This window comes from Gorilla gorilla, chromosome 2 (assembly GCF_029281585.2).
Source record: "Gorilla gorilla gorilla isolate KB3781 chromosome 2, NHGRI_mGorGor1-v2.1_pri, whole genome shotgun sequence".
In the NCBI taxonomy this organism is placed as follows: domain Eukaryota; kingdom Metazoa; phylum Chordata; class Mammalia; order Primates; family Hominidae; genus Gorilla; species Gorilla gorilla.
The window spans coordinates 151,133,074-151,148,074 of NC_086017.1; the positions used below are offsets into that span (position 1 = coordinate 151,133,074).

General features: G+C 44.0%; 1 protein-coding gene and 1 long non-coding RNA gene across 2 annotated transcripts in view; both read left to right on the forward strand.

Annotated features, from left to right (window-relative positions):
* Positions 1 to 15,001, forward strand: part of CLSTN2 (calsyntenin 2) — a 657,664-nt gene that overhangs the window by 25,410 nt on the left and 617,253 nt on the right. The gene's annotated exons all lie outside the window — the stretch shown is intronic.
* LOC134758100 (uncharacterized) overlaps positions 1 to 15,001 on the forward strand; it is a 47,022-nt gene that overhangs the window by 2,291 nt on the left and 29,730 nt on the right. The window contains exon 2 of the long non-coding RNA XR_010132942.1: positions 8,769 to 8,853. This is a non-coding gene — a long non-coding RNA (uncharacterized lncRNA). The remainder of the gene's footprint in view (positions 1 to 8,768; positions 8,854 to 15,001) is intronic.

The window sequence follows — 15,001 nt, forward strand, 5'->3', positions numbered from 1 at the left end:
AAGTTACCAATGCGATATCAGTGAGCATGGGTTTGGAAAATGATGCACAATTTGTTCCTGTGAGGTGAGCCAGCTCAGCATACTATGGTGCCGTATGCATCCTCTCATTCGCATCTTCTCTTTCTCACCCTGGTTCAAGCCCCCCCATTTCCCTTTCAGAGTTTTGAGATGTCTCCTCACTATATTCTCTGTCTTGACCTCCTTTGAGGCATCCCACACTAGATGTGAACTTATCAGTCCTTAATAAAAAAAGCTTTGGTGGCTTCCTATTACCTAGAAGAGTATCAAAGATGGAATCTTCCAGGCATTTTTATTCTGGAGGACATGAGCCATGCTTATCTCTCCTCCAAGGTCTAGCACTGGGTTTGAGCCACTAGTACCCACTTACTATCTGTCTTGACATTTTGCCTTCCTTTCCTTCTCTGCCTTCCATCATTTTAGCTGTTTTAAGCATTCAATCATTTCATGAGCTTGACGCACTGCGTGCTGCACCATGGAGATAGGTTCAACCATGTTAGAATATTTGCCCAGTGGGCTATGTGATGATGACCATGATAGAAGCCAGGGGCTGACTCAGCTTCATACCTGGGGGCTGGGAGACTCTTGAGATAAGGGGGCAGGATCTCCTCAGTGTGTCAATCATTTAGAACTGCTGCAAAGACTCTCGTGAAACACATTGTTTAGAGGGTTACATCTTTGAGAAATTATTAAATAGGTCTTGTAAAACTGAAGATTATCTTGGATGTATGTTATATTAGAGAAAATGGAATCAAATGAATAGCCATCCCTTTGCCAATTTGCTAACCCTTTCATCTAGAAATCACTCACAAAAATTTACCAAATACCCGCCTTGGGCACTAGAGATACAAAACTGAGTAGGATAGCAAGGAAGCTCACAGGCAAGTGAGTGACTCCAGAGTATCAGTACTTTTGTCTATTGTTCACATAGGGAAGTCAGGGAAAGGCTCCTGAAATTAGACTCAGCCAAAGTTAGTCCTTTGGTCTCATTTTCTTCTTTATAAAACGGGTCCAAAGTATCACGTCCCCCCACCCCCAGGGCTATTGTTTTGTTGGAGTTTTGATTCAAAAAGGGAGATGTTTTAAGAACATGATATAGCATTATTATGAATGTGTCATCATTGTGCACGTGTTTGTGTGTCCCCTTGTATCCTTAGCTTTTTCCTAGGTATCATGGCAAGGTGGGATGGATGTGGCAGAGGAGGCATTAAGTGAAGAAAAAGACCTCACCTCTGTCTTCAGGAAGCTCACACTTAAGGTGTAGATAGAAGCAGGGTTTGAACAAAATATGCAACAAAATTAGGTGAAAATGAGTGATGTTGATCTGCTGGTTCTCCAGGTTGTCTAAAAGTAGAAAAAGGAACATGGGTTCACATTATAGGGTGGCACTTTGCAGAGAAGACATTTCTACATTTTCACAGGGCAAGGATTGAAGAAATGCAATCTGGTTTTTTATAAGGGCTTGCCTTTTTAAGGGACAAGAAAGATTAGCAGATTTTCTTAAATATTGTTTATTTATTTTATAATAAAATATGTTCTTTAATGAAATACTTAAAAGTAGTAACAACATTTTAAATTTTGCATTAGAAGATTAAAAATGAATGATAACCCCCATTACTCAGAGATAATTCTAAAGGTATTTCAGAGATTTTTCTATGCATATTTTTACATAATTTAGTTTATACCATATTTACAATTTATATCTTAGTTTTTTTCACTTAACACTAGCACATAAGTATTTTTCCAGGTTATTAAAAACTCCTCATAAATGTTACTTTTAATGGCTACATAATATTTCAATATGTGAGTGTACTACAATTTATTTGAGCAGGGTTTTTTTGGTCAGATGTATTAGTGGTTTCCAATTTTTTCATTATAAATAATTCTGCAGTAAAAATTTTGTAACTTATTTTATGTCCTTAGGATACAGTTCTAAAGGAAATATCAAAGAATAAGAACATTTTAAAGTTTCTGATACATATCACCAAACTGCTTTTCAAGAGGGATCCATCAGTTTGTATTCCTATTTATATTGTTTCAAAACATTCTTTACTGTCATTTTTAACAGGTTTAATTAGCATATAATAACGTGCACATATTGAAAGTATATGATCTGATAACTTTTGACATATGTATATACCCATCAAGACATCATCACAACCAAGATAATGAACAAATATATGACCTCCAAAAGTTTTCTAATTTCCTTTTGTAATCCCTCCCTGCTACTCCCTTCCAACCTCATTCTTCACCCCATAAGCAACTACTGTTCTGCTCTCTGTCACTATAGATAAGTTTCCCAGAATTTTATTTAAACAGAACTATATAGGAACAAGAAAGATTAGCAGATTTCCTTAAATATGATTTATTTATTTTGTAATTTAAAAAAGTTCTTCATGTAGAAATACTGAAAAAATAGTGACAACATTTAAAAATTTGGATTAAGAATTTTCTTCTTTTCGTTTGGCTTCTTTTACTCAGTATAATCATTTTGAGATTCATCTGTTGTTGCATTAATAGTTCATTCTTTTCTATTGCTGAATAGTATTCCATCATCTGTATGTACCACAATTTGTTTCTCCATTCAGCTGATGGACATTTAGAGTGTCTTCAGTTTTTGGTTATTCCCAATAAAGCTGATATGAGCATTCATGTACAAGTCTCCAGTGAACATATGCTTTAATTTCCCATGGGTAAATACCTAGGAATGGAATGGATGAGTTGTATGGTACCTGTATGTTTAACTAACTAGCATATTTTGTGACTGGTGATTATCTCTTAGGATAACACATTGATTTAATATTATTATTATTATTACAACACATTAAATTATTTTAATTGACTCATTGAATATTATTCTGGTACCCTCATAAAAGATGAGAATGAGGAGGAGGAGGGGGACAGAGACCCCTTTCTTGCCATACTCTTTTAGGAACTCAGCTTGGAGTGACCAAAAGGGACACTCTGTGTACACAAGGACTTCTTCAGCCTCTGCTCCCCACACAGGGTTTGGAGCCTTACTTTTGCTCTACATACCTCCAGACCCCTCCCTGTTTTTCTTGGAAGAGCAGTCTCAGGTGCTCTGGTGTTTGGTTTGAATGTCCTGCTTGAATTCAGCTTTTTTCTCTCTCTCTCTTCAGTACTTTATAATGATATGATCTAGTCCTACTTTTCCAATCACATTACCTCCTTTTCCTCCTGTATGCCCAATAGACTTCCTAATATTAAGAGTGGGAGGTAGTGGTGATATGGGTAGGAAGAATTGAAAATAGCTCACACATGACCCACCTTGGAGGGCCTGCATTTCAGCATCTCTGGGGTTATTTTAGAGCTAGGAGGAGGGGCAGAGATTGGTATTGTCTCTGTACTAGTCTTTCCAAATTCTGCTGTGAGCTTTTTGCTTAGACTGTAAGCCTTAGAGTCACTCATCACAGTAATCCTAAAGACAGATGTTTCTGTTCTATTTGATAAGGCCTTTTTGTGGGTTGTGCCGACTGTCAGTTTCATGTTTGTTTGTTTGTTTTGGAACTGCAGTTACATCCAGGAGACCTGTGGTGAGCATAATGGGCTGTAGTTTGTGCAGTTGTCAGTACAGCTTGTTAGGGAGCTCTTCCTGGGCAGAGTCTTGCACAGCAGAGCCCAGTGCTGAGCTGAGTTCTTGGCACATAGTAGGAGCATAGCCTATGCTGTAGTGAAATTGGTGGGCAGGCACTGTCACATCACAGGTGGGCTTCAATGCTGTTGCCAGGGCAGCTCCAGGAGCTGTCTCCCCCACTCTCTCTATTAACTTCACCTTAGGGCAGATGTTCCCCAGCTGCCTTGGCTCACACCACCGTTTGTGTCTCAGTAATTTTTTTATATTTCCTCTAGGAAAAAAAGCCAACATTTCATTTTATTGAATAGATTGCTTCCTAAAATGTAATTAGTATTTATATTCTAACAACATAGTGCTATAGAGCACTGTACCACATTTCAGATCACGATATCAGCAGCCGTACTCTCCTCCCTCAGCTCACCCCAGGGTTTATTGGGTTCTGGCAGTGTCCTCTGTTCCAGGGATACAGCCATGCAGGGAGTGCCCTTGGGACCTCCTAGTCTCATGGGCTAGAGGAATGTAGGAATGATCACAATGTAATCTAATTTGGGCCATGTTGGAGGTCGGTGCAAGTGTTAGGTGTGACAGGTGAAGAGCCCATTTCTAAGAGAGTACATGATGATATAAAGTAGGTGCGGGATATGGAGAGTCAGAGGAAGCTGCAGGGTAGAGGTGACACCCAAACTTGGTTTCAAAGTGTCATCTGGAAGGGGGAAGAGGGCCTTAGTTAAGGGAGGAACCTGCCATTGTGCCTTGGCAGGGGGGTCAAGGGGCCAAGCTGCCCTGGAGGATCTCAGGGGAGGGCTGTGGAGCTGGACTGAAGATCCACATTTCCAGGGCTGAGATGCCTTCTGGAGGGAGTGAGATGGGTACATGAACAATGAACATAAGGACTGACTCCTGTGTCTTCTCCCAGGAACCTGGACATTGTGCAACCTGAAACCATTTTTGCAATGATTTTTCCCTCTTCATTTTTATTTAAATGAGAAAGAAATGCATTTTGCTGGTTGCATGCAGTGCTATTTCCAGGAGGTTTGATTTTTACCTCCCGGCCACACATCTTTGTCCCATTACGGCTGCCTCACTTCTCTTCAATTGGGGAATGACCTGCTTTGTCCTTCAGAGCAGCAAGTTGACAAATACCATCTGATATTTCTCCCAGGCACCCCCATTCATCTTGATGGCAGGCTTCAGACAATGCCACTATGGTTGATATTTTATACTTTGGGAGTTTTCTTCAGTGATTTCATTTAATGTGCTTTTGATTTTCATGGCACCCTCTCTTGGCCCCACGAAGTTTGCATGGTGTTATTTGGTGAAGAAAATGCTGTTCTGAAATTCTGTTCAAAGCTGTTTAAAATAATTAATCAAAGGTTCTATCATTAGCTCAAGACTGATTGTGGGCAGTGGTTCTGCAGGTGAAGGATTGGAATTGATTGACCCATTGACAAGAGAGCTGAACCAACCTCCCTACTTTGGTATACCAGGCAGTCTCTCTCTTAACTTTTGCAGTGTCTCAGAGGAAGCAAGAAGCAGGGACATTTGTACTTCTGAGAAAGTCATGGGTTCCTGAGCAGCTCTGGAGGCAGAAGCCAAGCTGATGTGTCTCCGATGCCTCTCCAGGGGTAATGTGGGAGTGGTATTCTCCACACCTGGGGCCTGGGCTCCTGGGCCATGGTCTCAGGGCCTCCCTTCTGGTGAGTACTGAGGGAAAAGGCAGAGAAGGGTAAATGGCAATGCTCTATCCAGATTCGAGACAGAGTGTCTAGCTATGTCATATTGTATCAAAAGACCCACTTGCATTTTCTCAGAGGACAGGGGCAAACACAATCCTTTCTCAGGCTTCCAACCTCAAAGCTGGCTCAGCCATTTTAAGAACCAGGTAAGACAGCAGAGCCTAGCTTTCTTGCATTCTGGGACCTGTCCCTCCTTCTTGCAGGGGCCCAGAGCCCTCATGTAGCCTCCTCCTTTCTCTAGAAGCCTCTGGCATCCTCCTGAAGCCCCAGGATGGCCCAGTGTTATTCAGAGGCATGCCCACTCATTTGTTTTCCCCATCAAACCAGCGACCTTCTCTCCCACTCTTCTCCTTCAAAATCAACTTGCCCCATCAACCCGTTAGATGGTGGTTTGATGTTAGCCTGTTGAAATAGTGATCCTCTGGTTGCCCTAGAGTGTGCTAGCATTTTGGCGCTAGCCAACGGAACACAGCCAGGTGCTAGAAGAACTGGGCCAGGGTCTAAAGAACAGACAAGCTAGTGCAAGAGGTGCTCTGGGTTCTGACTTACTGTGACTAAATGACAGAGAAAGACCTGGGCTCCACAGGGCCAGTGTTGTTATCCAAGTAGGTCTTAGCTGTGGGTAGGGGTAACTGCAGAAACTTCCTACCCAGTCCACAGCTCCTGCTCTCTCTCCACAATCTTCAATGTGCTCTGCAGCCAGGGACATCATCCTCAAACCCAGTTTTCACTGGGCTACTCTCTCATTATTTCCTGTCAGTAATTCCAGTCATATTAAGGACATAATTAAAGCTCCTTAATATGCATCTATGATCCTTTATGATCTAGCCCCAGCCTAACTCCTGACTCCATGGTTGTCTGTACTTCCCCTATTATGCCGTGACGATGGTGGTTGTTCTCTCCTGCTCTTGCTGATGCGGTTTCCTCTGCCTGGGATAGTTGTTTGTTTCCTCCCTGCCTCTCACCCAATTTGCCTGCCAATCCTTATTCATCTTTTCAGACTCAGCTCAGGCCTCACCCCTTTTAGAAAGTCCTCCTTGTGTGCTGCTGGTTGGGTTTGGAGCCTCTTCTCTGAGCTTGCATAGCACCATGGTCTCCCTTGGAGCATGAATAATACTTCATTCTCATGACTTATTTATTTTTGTGTCTCCTTCCCTAGAACATGAAATAGTTGAAGTAAACTGTTGCAATCCTCAGAGGCTCATAAGTGTTTGTTGATGGACTGAGTGAAGGGAAGGTGCTGAGTCAGGCCTATGGCTGAATTATCTTTTGGGTCTGTTTGTGCGAAGTGGGCAGGACCCAAGGTAGAGACTGAGGTCCTATGCTGATGACCCAAGAATATGGCTGCAGTAACAGTATTGAGTGAGGCAGGGGATCATCACTCTGTCATGCTGCCAGGGTTCTAGTCTGTCTTCACGGGGACACTGGAGTGCAAATCAGAAGAGGAAAATGGCTAGGGGCATACACATGAGTAAATGTGTTGGAGGTGGAGGAAACTTGCAACTTATTAAGGTTATGCCTGATAAATTGCTGCCATCCCTGCTATAGGGCCTAGGCAGGGCTGACCCCTGGGCCAGTGCTCCTAAACACCTGCCCCTGTCCATGGCAGAAGTCATGGACTGACTTGGAAGCTGAAGGGATGATGGATAAATGGGATAGATTTGGGGGTCATGAGAATAAGGACTACTTTGAAAGGAGGTCTGTACATGGGTGGGAGGCCTCCTGCCATCCTCTGCTTTCTTCCATGACTGGTCAAACAGCAGTCTGCAAAGTAGTCTTGTTTTCTAAAGTTATACCCACTAAGGTGTGATTGATTGAACTGGCTGCACTTCTATCATACTTCTGGGCATTGGGGTCTATAAGAAGCTGCCAACTAGTGGGCACTGTTGTCTTCCAGCTGCACCTCAGCAACACCCATGCTTTTGAGAAAGGACAGCCAGGGAATGGTCATGGCTGTCACCTATGTTCATCCTTCAGCAACAAGCCAAGGGAGTTTGGCATGTGGGACTCAAGGCAGCTATCAGGAAACGTCACATACATCTCTGGAAGCCTCACTGTGTTTTCTCTGTATTATTTTGTTTCCAAGACTATGATACCTTTCTGTTTCCCCTCCTGTTTTAGAAAAGGCTGTATTGTTATTAAAAGTGGTTGCCAATTTATTCTTTTCTTGAAAATGAGAGCTCCCAGCTTCCCAAGAGTAAAATATTCCAGTTGTGTGCTAGATGTTTTGAAGTCATACCAAATAGCTATTTAAAAATGATTAAACAGTTCCATGGTTTTACACATCTACACTAATATTTAAACATGATGTGCAGGCAGAAACTACCCGTTTTTCAGGGGGCCAATTTGCCTAGTGGTCCTGCCAGTTCTGTTGGAATGAAGGGAACTACATGTGATGATTCACACCTCTGAGGTCCCATAGTCTCATACAGACACATATATGTGTGTCTGTGTGTGTGTGTGTGCACGTGTGTGTGTAGCAGCAAACAGTTAAATATTAGGTACAATCAAAATATCTAATAATTGGTTATTTGGTTTAGATTAGGTGAGAAGCCCAAATAAGACTCTCCTTTTGGACGGCCTATATACCCTGTTGAACACATAAAGTGTCCTTCTAGAATTTATCACTCACATTAGAGGCCACAGAATAAACTGGAAGCCAGAATTAACTAGAATTCCAGAGTTCCAAGGACTTTGTTGCCTTGGAACAGTGCAATACTTGTTAATAGAATTCTGGGGATAATTGAGGATTGGTCTTCAAACCTGTTCTCTTCTGCAAGTCCCTCTCCTGTGTCCCCAGTTTCAATAAATATAATTGATTGAAGACCCATGTCATAAACATGATGATCCTCATGGCTACCACCTTCAGAGGTGAACCCCTCATGAATTGATTAGTGCCACTATCAAAAGGGCTTGTGGGAGTAGATTTACTCTCTTCTACTCTTTTGTCATGTGAGAATACAATGCTGCTCCCCGTTTTGCCCTTCCACCTTTCACCATGTGAAGACAGAGTGAGAAGGCCCTCACCAGAAAGCAGATGTCAGCACCTTGATCTTGGACATCCTAGTCTCCACAGATATGAGAAATAAACTATTCTTTATACATTACCCAGTTTGTGGTATTCTGTTACAGAAGCACAAATGCAACGAGGCAATGACTTCGTGGTTTGGTTAGTTTGGATTTTGAAGTATTCCAGAAACTCAATAGGTAGAATATATTGCTGCATAAAATATGGAAAAACTATTAAAAAGAAATTAAATATATTTTAAGAAACTCAAATGAAAAGTTATTGACATTTTAATTCAAATTCATATTGCTAAGTCTGTTCTCCAGCAACAGTAAAAGACATAAACTCTTTTTATTTGTTCATAACTTTAAGCTATAAAAGACATCATTATTAACACTTTTTTCTCATATAGTAGTGCAGCCTTCAAGTTTAAGAGCTTGGGAAAGTAAAGAGAACATGCAGAGTATTAATAACATTATGGAGTTGTCTAGGACTTGGTATGTATAATGCTTTTTTATTCCTCTGACTTGTTCACATGCATTATCTCATTTGAGACTCAGAACCAGCCTGCGAGATGGATAGGAAGGGTCTTATTCCCATTCACCAGAGCTGTATACTAAGGCATGGAGGTTTAAGTGACTTGCCCAAGGTCACCTAACTAGTAAATGTCAGGGCTGCTACCAAAAGTAAAGCCTCCCACATTGCCAGTCACTGCTACATTTTGTCCAATCTGCCATCCCAATTGCTCTTTGTCTTTTCAGTGTCACTGCCTACCCTGGGTGGGTACTTAATTCCTGGGGAGGTTGCATCCTTCCCCTAGTTATCTCTTATACCAGTTAATCTGACCTCTCAATCAGTTTCTTTCTACAGTAGACCTTGAGTGCCTCCCCTGTGCCACAGCTAGAAGACTCTTCCTAGAGTTTGTGCACAATCATGTCATTGCCAGTTGGAGAGTCTTCAGGATCTTCTTGTTACCAACTACATACATCACTACCTCCTCCCTCTGACTCTCAGGCCCTGCCATCACTGCACCCACCTGTCTTTCTAGCCCTGCCTCCACATTCTCCCTGTTTGTCTGCAAAACACCAACCCAATTGCGTGAGTGTCTTCACTTAGACCCTGTCTGCTCTCCTGCCTGCTGCTTTGTGCATGTTGTGTGCTCCACCTATAACACCTCCCACCACCACTCTTGGAGGAGGACCTGTGCCTCCAGCCTCCTTTCAAATGAGAATCTCCAAAAGCAACCATCACCCACTGGCTCCAAATTCGGGGATCTCTCCTCTTGTAAACTCTGTAGCCCTTTGGACCCACATCATGGCATTGATTCTCCCCTGTGACACCCTAGACTGTCCTGGTTCTTTTTACCACAGACTCTAGTCTGTGGGTAACTTGAAGTTAGGTACCTACAGAGTGACATAAAAGGACAGGGCACCTGCTTTGGAGTCAGAAAACTGGGCTCAATTCACCCTGTTCCCCTACTTACCAGCCATGGGAACTTCAATTTGTCATTAGGCTATTTCTGGAATGACTGGGATGTGTGAGGGAGGGTAATACAAAGTAGTGTCTGTGTTCCACTCCAAGAGATTTGGATGTAATTTGGGCTGGGGTGTGGCTTGGACATCAGAATTTTTAAAAGCTGCTCAGATGACTCTGAGGAGGAGCAAAGTTTGAGAGCCACTTGGCTAACCTGCCTGAGTAGGTAGGTTAAAACTTACTCTGAGACCACATCCCTGCCACACGGGGTTCCTGGCACCATGTGAGCTGGCATGTGTGAAGCATCTGGTGGGGGATGCTCTCCATATGCTGCCAATAGATGGTGGTCATTATAATTATGATTACATTTTGTAATCTCCACAGTACTTGGCATCATATCCTGGACAGAGGAGGTGCTCAAAGCCTAGTTCTAAAATACAAAACATAAGAAAGTATGTGACAGATATGTGATCTGTCTATGACCTCATGAGGGCTTGTGAGGCATGTGTGAAAGCCCTTAGTGGAAGATCATTTATTGCGTGCTCCTCTGTGGCAGGCATCTGGACCATTTCGGTGATGGTGCTTGTCACAAATGACCTGTAAACGGCTTTGCATGCCTCATCCTGAACACAGCGGCAGTGGACCATAGTGGGCCCTCTGCCCCTGCAGATGCATGCAGGATTTCCACCTGAGATTGCCTCCTGCCATCCATTGAGATGGAGCTGACCAGGTGCTGAAATTGTTGTTTCCAAGGGTAACTGTAGCCTCCTCAAGTCATAAGTCATGACAGGACAGTGGTCGGGAGAGGGTGCAAACTGTAGAAATAGTTCTTATATGTAATGATGGGATTCAGCTAAAGCTAAGGGAATGGTGACAAGATCCACTGTGAACCTGCCCTTTGCCCCATGTCAGTGCATTACAGAGTGTTATGGAGGGCTGATGGTCTTTGTAAAAACTGGGGCAGGCAACATTGCTTTTAATGGTGACTTTTTGCCTTGAGGAAATCAATCAAAGGGAAGATTATGGTTTAGAATTATCAAACTTTCTTCTTTGCACTCATTTGCTCTTTACAGTCTGAATAGCTATTAGTAGTCCTTTTTGATGCCTGAGAAAAGAAGTGACCACTGAAGATCTGGGGTCTTAGTACTGTTAAATGAAATGCCTACAGAATAAATAGTACCTCTGATTATGAGGGATATTGAGGCGCTTCAGTGCTTTGCAGGGCTGGAGAGAAATTAGATGAGAGGCATCATAAAAGAGCAGTCAATTATATTAAAGATGAGTTGGCATCTTTTAATTTCTCACCAGATAATGAAATATCTATTTGAGCCTGAGGCTGTTGTTTCATTTCTGGTGTATTCAACAAAATTTATTCAACAATCATTTATTGAGTGTCCCTCGGTGCCAGGCCCTGGGCTTGAGGCTGGAGATACACAAAGGAGTGGGCTACAGTTGCTGTCCTTGGGAAGATCCCTGTCTGCAAGGGAAAAGGTGTAGAATGCAGAGCATTGCAGACTTCCTGGAGGAGGTATGGCCTGAGACAGGCTTGAAGAAAGGGGAGTGGTTCCCCAAGCAGGAACAGTTGTTAAGCATGGAATGAGTCTATATCCAAGTGAGCCAAGGCTTACCCAGAAATGTAGCATTTCATTCATGAGCAGGAAGGTACCTTGAATTCTGAACCCACACATGGTTGCAGAGTACAAACCAGACCCACGTTCCAGTCACAGAGAATGGGACAAGACAGATCTTCCTTAATCAGCAGGTAGGGAAATGGAGACTGAAGGATGGGAGACATGGATTCTAGTCCAGCTGTGCCTCATGCCCATGTATGACATCAGCCTTCCTGGTCCCCTGGGCTCCAGTGTCACCATCTGCAAAATGCAACCTCTGGTAGTCTCTGAATCCCTGACCATAGGTGTTGAGGAGGGTCAGGGAGACTGTCTGCAGAGGCTTCTTAAAAGAACAAGTTTGAGCCAGGCGTGGTGGCTCATGCCTGTAATCCCAGTACTTTGGGAGGCTGAGGTGGGTGAACCACCTGAGGTCAGGAGTTCAAGACCAGCATGGCTAACAAGGTGAAACCCCACCTCTACTAAAAATACAAAAATTAGCTGGGCGTGGTGGCGTGTGCCTGTAATCCCAGCTATGCGGGAGGCTGAGGCAGGAGAATCGCTTGAACCTGGGAGGCGGAGGTTGCAGTGAGCCAAGATCGCACCACTGCACTCCAGCCTGGGCGACAGAGTGGGACTCTGCCTCAAAAAAAAAAAAGTTCGATAGGACCCTGGGGGGTGTGGGTTTTACAGTTTAGTGGGTCCTCCTTTACTCTTTCAGGCATCCTAAAAGTATTTCAGTCCTCTGTCCTACCTCCAGACTGCAGGCAGAGGCTGAGTGAAGGAAATAATGATGTTATTGTTAGCATCTCTCTGGGGATGTGAATACTAAGCTGAGTGGAGAGGAAAGAGTAGGCCACAGAGCCAGACAGTGGACTAAACACTCTGCTCCGTCACTTGCTGACAACATCACCCCTATTCTCAGAGTTTTGCTCTCCTTGTCAGTAAAATGACTGCAACCCCAGTTATTCAATGGCTTATAAGGATTCCATGAGATCATCCGTGGAAGCCCGTAGCAGAAGGCCTAGTCCATTGCTAGCACTCAGTAAATTGTAGTCAAGGACATGCATTAATGCCGTGATGGCTCCCACAGTGAAGGGGATTCATGATGAAGAATGCAGGGAGCAATGCTGGAGGTACCTCCTGCTGCCTTCCGCCAGGAAGAAGAGTGTGAGGACTGTAGAACCACTGTTTCCTCCTGCCTGGCCCACAGGTGGCTCTCAGTAGTAGTATTACATGACTGGATGGATGAACGAATGAATGAATGAATAGACAGAAATGGCCCTCCAGCATTTTTGGCTCAGAATTTTTTCTGCATATGTGCCTCTATTACACATTAATTGCTCCTTTAGTCTACCTTAAAAAATTAAAAAGGACTTCTACAGTTTCATATATGGATGAGATGTTGGATAATCAGGTTCTTGATCAGACTGGTGGGAAAGGAAACTGCTCCTTATTTGGTGCTCACTGTGAGCAGGGCTCTGAGGGCTTTCGTGGCAGATGTCTGAGGTGAGGCCTTGTAGCCAGGGACCCTTGATCCTATAGCCCTAGGTGGGCTCTGGCAGGAGCGTGATCTGCCATGAACCATCCCCACATTTCTGTGAGGTTTCCTTCATGACTGAGAAGCCACATCTCCATGGCTGCCTTGGATTCAAGGGAAGCATAATGTGGCTGAGAAGCAAGGCAGGGTGTCTGGTCTTCCCAAGCATCAAGTTCCAGCCACAGGCTTGTTAGTGACTGGCTCGGGTCAGTGGCCAGAACATAGAAACCCAGCTAAAAATTGGAGGGCTCATCTCAGTAGAGCTTTCATAAGTGAATTTGTCTGATCTAAAGATAAGATGTTAGGAACTTGGGGGTTGGGGGAAGGACTTGTCCTCAAGAACAAGGGCCATCAGCTGGTCTGCAACACTGGAGACAGGGGTGTGTGGGGTAGAGGGAGAATAGGAACTTGGGGCTCTGACCCTGCCTGGCTGGGAAAAAATGGTACTCTTTCTCTCTCTCTTTGTCTTCTTTCTTTTCTTTCTTTCTTTTTTTAATTGAGACAGGGTCTCTTTCTGTCACCCAGGCCAGAGTACAGTGGTACAATCACGGCTCACTGCAGCCTTGACTACCTGAGTTCAAGCAATCCTCCTGCCTCAGCCTCCCGAGTAGCTGCAACTACAGATGTGTGCCACCATGCCCAGCTAATTTTTTAATATATTTGTAGAGATGGGGTCTCTCTTTTTTGCCTAGGCTGGTCCCAAACTCTTGGGATTTGATTCTTCCACCTCAGCCTCCCAAAGTACTGGGATTCTCTGTGTTGCTCAGGCTGGTCTCAAACTCTTGGGATTCAATTTTCCCGCCTTGGCCTCCCAAAGTATTGGGATTACAGGCATGAGCCACCACTCCTGGCCAGAAATGGTACTTTCAAGAAGCTGATATTGCCCACCCTGGCACAGTTCTAGGGAAGGATGGGCAGGGTCTGTGGTTTTATCAGGAAGAAGAATTTAGTTTAGCATCGTGAAGCCTGGCCCTGGAACTTAGGGTGGAAACTGCTGAATTATTTAGAACAACTCAATCTTTATTGTTCTTTTTCCAAGTTGTGAATTTTGCAGTTCGACCCAAGCCCAAAGTGCTTGTAAGCCTGAGAGAAAGTGATTTTGATGTAAACATTTGTGGGAAACTGCAATGACAGGGTGAAGACGCAGGCTTTGGGGCCTCAAAATGACACTGCCTGCCCTTTGTGAACCAGTTTGGAAATTGGAGCCACAGGGCAAGGACTAAAATCTCTGGTTTCCTGGACTCAACCAAGACATGTTCACACCTTCCTCCATAAGAATCTCTCTCTGTACTCCTGCCCACATCTAGAAGTGGTCCAAGATATGCTGTCAGTTGTCCTGCTCCAGGGGAGTGATATACCAGGGCTAATTTGGACCACCTTTCCCTGCTTCCCCAGAGGGCATCATGTGATCTCCCCAGGGACCAGCAAAGGGAAGATGGGGTGTCTGGAAGAAAAGCAACGTTTCCAGGGAGCTGCATTGACTGAATTTACACTCTTGCTAAATGTTTTACAGCGTATGTTGCACTGAGTAAATTGAAATTGGGCAGGAAGATTTTTAACCAATTCATCAGTCCAAGTAAATCCCTGTTAAGAGGTAGAAATGAGCTTTTATGGGGATAATAGCCATAGGAAAACAAAGTACAATAATATTCTTCTCTTTCTAAATTGTATATAAAATCCATTGCTGGTTCCCTACTAAAGAGCCTAATGCCTTGCATGGTAATTTATTCTGGGTAATCAGGCCTGAGGGTTGTTGGCAGACTGGCAGCCCCCTGGCCCTGTACAGAGGTCTAGGATATTCATCTTAGAGAGGAGAGCGGAGGAGGAGAGTCAGGTGGGCTGGTAGCGGTGTGGCCAAGATTGCAGGGCTCTAAGGGGCAGGTGGGGTGAGGGTGCTATCTCACTCTGAGTGCCTCACTCTCATGCTTCAGCTCACATAGTCCCAGGATATCTCTATGGAGGAGGAGCTGTGTGTGCAGACAGGAGGCTGAGACTCTGAGTGAGAAAGTGCATTCTAAAATGCCT